This window comes from Theobroma umbraticum, unplaced genomic scaffold (genome assembly GCF_002168275.2).
Source record: "Theobroma umbraticum cultivar Fairchild unplaced genomic scaffold, ASM216827v3 scaffold_25.0, whole genome shotgun sequence".
NCBI lineage: Eukaryota > Viridiplantae > Streptophyta > Magnoliopsida > Malvales > Malvaceae > Theobroma > Theobroma umbraticum.
The window spans coordinates 1,082,755-1,086,159 of record NW_018397282.1 but is presented as its reverse complement, the minus strand read 5'-3'; the positions used below and the strand labels follow the sequence as shown (position 1 = coordinate 1,086,159).

Below are 3,405 nucleotides of genomic sequence, written 5' to 3'. Positions count from 1 at the left end.
AACCTAAAATCTCAAAGATCTAGCTACTTAAGCTCCTAAAGTGAGTCAAAATAACTTTATATAATAGAGTTATCAATAACACGATCAAGTGATAGCCTGTAAACAATTCGCAAAGGAATTCTTGCTTTTTAGTGGGAAGCAATAACTCTTATATAATCCACATAGGGATTCTTGCTTTTTAATTGAAAGTATAACCCGTACACTAACTTTTCAAGTTTAAGTTAGAACTTTTACAAGAAATAACAAGAGTGCGTATAATAGGTAGATTTTTTAAGTTTAGTGTAACAACCAACTCACATGGCCGTTACCAGTGCGCAAGTCATGAACACAAGCCTACATAAACCGGCTAGCCTTTTGAGCATTTTATTCCGCCTATGTTTATTTTCCTCACATTTTCATTTCTACACCAATTAAGTTTGTCAATCATCAATATCGTTATCTCATCCATAACTCATATTGAAATAATAATGTCTCAATAATAGTTCACGTGTTTCGATAACATAACTCCACACCATTAAATTCATAATATTTAAAGATCTTAGTCTTAAAATAATCCTAAACACATCATTCATTACAATTTTAAAATGACTCAATGACTAGACAGTGGAGCAACGCGAAGAGAGCTAGGAGATGCCATTACCTACACGGTTGCAAGGGATTCCTCGCCAATGATGTCCCCAACTATCTGTTTATCTGCACATTAAACAACGTGGGTGAGTCTCACAGACTCAGTGATCATCGGCTCCGTGAGCAGGTGGGGAGGGGAAACAAACATAAGGATGGAATATTTGTAAATCAAAGAGTAAGCATAGAAAACATACTCCATTAATTTGAAAGATTTTTATACCTTGCAAGTCTTAAGAATAATGAATCAAGTAAACACATATGAAAATTGTTATATTTAGCATGCCAGAAAATCTTTCAACTTCAATATTCTTTCAACAGTAAATTCAATGCAAGTGTAAAATGACGTCTTAAGCATAAAAATGCAAAATAACTAGTCACTTATAAATACATAAATTCCACTTACCATTTAATTAAAAATTCTTTTTTTTAAGTGTTAATGTCGTGCCATGTATATTATCTTCAAGTAAGCATGATCCTCGGGTAGGTTTAGCATAGCCCTTAGGCTTACTCTCTTAGACACCATCACCTACTCGTGGGAATTGCCCATGCCACCATATATAAATTGGGGCTTCAGGTCCCCCTTTACCTACTCGTGGGAACTGCCCACACCACCTAATATGAATTGGGGCTTTAGGTCCCCTTTTTTCCTACTCGTGGGAACTGCCCACGCCACGCAATATAAATCGGGGCTTCAGGTCCCCCTTTTTCAATCAAATATCAATAATCAACAATCACACTTTGTGCACAAAGATCACACTTAGCCTGGTGTGGTAACAGGTCTTACCCTCGAGTATCTCAATCACGTTAAAAATGAAATCCATTTCCATTTAATGCATTTGCAAAACATGATAGATAAAAAACAATATAGTCATAAAACGAATATCATGCATAATTTATTTCGAGGCATGGCATATCCATCAAATTAGCATGCTAAGTTAAATCAATAATTTATCATCAAATCCCATGAATCAAGTAATGGCCATTGGCCTAAACATCAGACAAGCTTGCAAGGCATGATTTTGAAGTGAAAAATCAATCAAAGGTTTGTTTCCCCATAATAAAAAAAACATGTAGATATATACTTATATGCGATATAGAGAAAAATGGATTTGAAATCCTGCTACAATCACAAACAACATAGGGCTTCTTCACAGCTATGCTTTCCACAATTTCGTCAATATCAAATATAACATATTTATTATTTATAGGAATATAGCTTTGAAATTTAGCACCCACTCACCTCAGTTGTTGGGATTTCTCTCCAATACTTATCCTTTAAGTCTTACCTTAATTTTGTTTCAACTCTGCCACAGAGTTTAGCATTTTTCAAACTAGCATCATTATCCTAGCTTCCATGGGTTCAATGCCTCAAATTTTGTGGAATTTTTGCAGCTATCAAAGTGCCATTTCAACAGTCCCTAACAACCCATATTTGGCATTCATCAAAAATTTTTTTTTCTAACATTAAGTGCTTAATACACAAAAGCAATAGAATTTGTACCCAATGTTCAATTAAATTTTTATTTCTCAAACTTTGCTGCAGCATTCATATATCACATTATAATCCATACTATCAAGGCTCCTCTACTCAACCTATAGCCAATTAATATAAATCACCCAAAGATAAGCCCATGAACTCACCGTAGTTGATTTAGCCCTTCAAAACTAAACTTCCAGCATCTTTCAACCCTCAATATCAAATTTGCCATAAAGAATTTCAAATGTCATTAACCCTTTGAACTTGGATCCAATGCCCACATGAAAGAACTTCTTACCTATATAATAAATTTCCAGCCTTGAATTATAATTTGGGAACCCTTCAAAAATGGTTAGATATGCTGTATTTGGTGCCTAAATGAGCAGATTAAGACTCACCCTTTTTTAACTGGAAGCTTAGCCGCCATTCTCCTTCCTTCAACCTCCTGTATTTTTTTCTCAAGAAGTGATTTAGATGCAGATTTGATACTCTTCAATGGCCAAGAAACTCAGGTTTAAAGGCTAATAGCTAGAGCCAAGGCTGGCATTGAGGCAGATTCTCCTATGAGAATAGTATATGCCGACTTTCTTCACAACGGATATCCAATTCTTTTCTCTCTTTTTTTTTCTTATTTTTTTTTTGTTTAGTAGAGAAAAGAAAGTAAAGCTGCTCAATGCATCTTAAAACCAAGCAAAATTTCCCATGTATGAAGCTTTGGGTATAACTCAATTTTTCTGCCTTCCTCCAACAGATTTCTTTTTGGTGTGTTAAATCCCATCACATGGTGGGGAACCCATATGTCCCCCACCAACCCATATTTGTTGGGTTGAACGGTTTCCTGATGGATATTACCCCATGGTTTCATGCTTTAGTCCAATTATATATTTATTAATCCTTGTAAATGGTTTATTTGTGCAAAGACTCCCCCACTTCAACTAATTTAAGTTTCATCTCTTTACTTATTATTTCCTTACAATTAAATCCTCCAACTACTTCTTTAATTTAAATATTCTTCTATTATTCCTCCTTAACTCATATACAATTAAGGTATCAAATTCACATCCCAAAAAATTATGTCCATAATATTTAAATATATATCTACGCTTATACCTTATTTACTAACGACACATGGATTGCCAACAATGCTTCGTTCTTTAAAACTCTTCTCAGTCTCCCCCACTTTGACCAAACTTAACTCCTCAAAATCGTCTTCCAACATTATACCATCTTGTTACTTAACGTAAAATTTAATATTATTTATTTATTTGCATATTATTAAAATATTAGTTTACTTCCCATGT

General features: G+C 34.2%; 1 long non-coding RNA gene across 2 annotated transcripts; it reads right to left on the bottom strand.

The window, feature by feature from the left end:
- Positions 1 to 410: 410 nt before the first annotated feature.
- LOC110428135 (uncharacterized) lies at positions 411 to 2,749 on the bottom strand. 2 transcript variants are annotated; one of them, XR_016352161.1, is made up of 3 exons: positions 2,503 to 2,749; positions 1,868 to 2,402; positions 411 to 693 (listed from the first exon to the last, which is right to left on the bottom strand). It is a non-coding gene; the product is annotated as an uncharacterized LOC110428135 (long non-coding RNA). The 2 variants fall into 2 exon arrangements; XR_016352160.1 differs by lacking the exon at positions 2,503 to 2,749 and having other exon boundaries at positions 1,868 to 2,496.
- Positions 2,750 to 3,405: the final 656 nt, after the last annotated feature.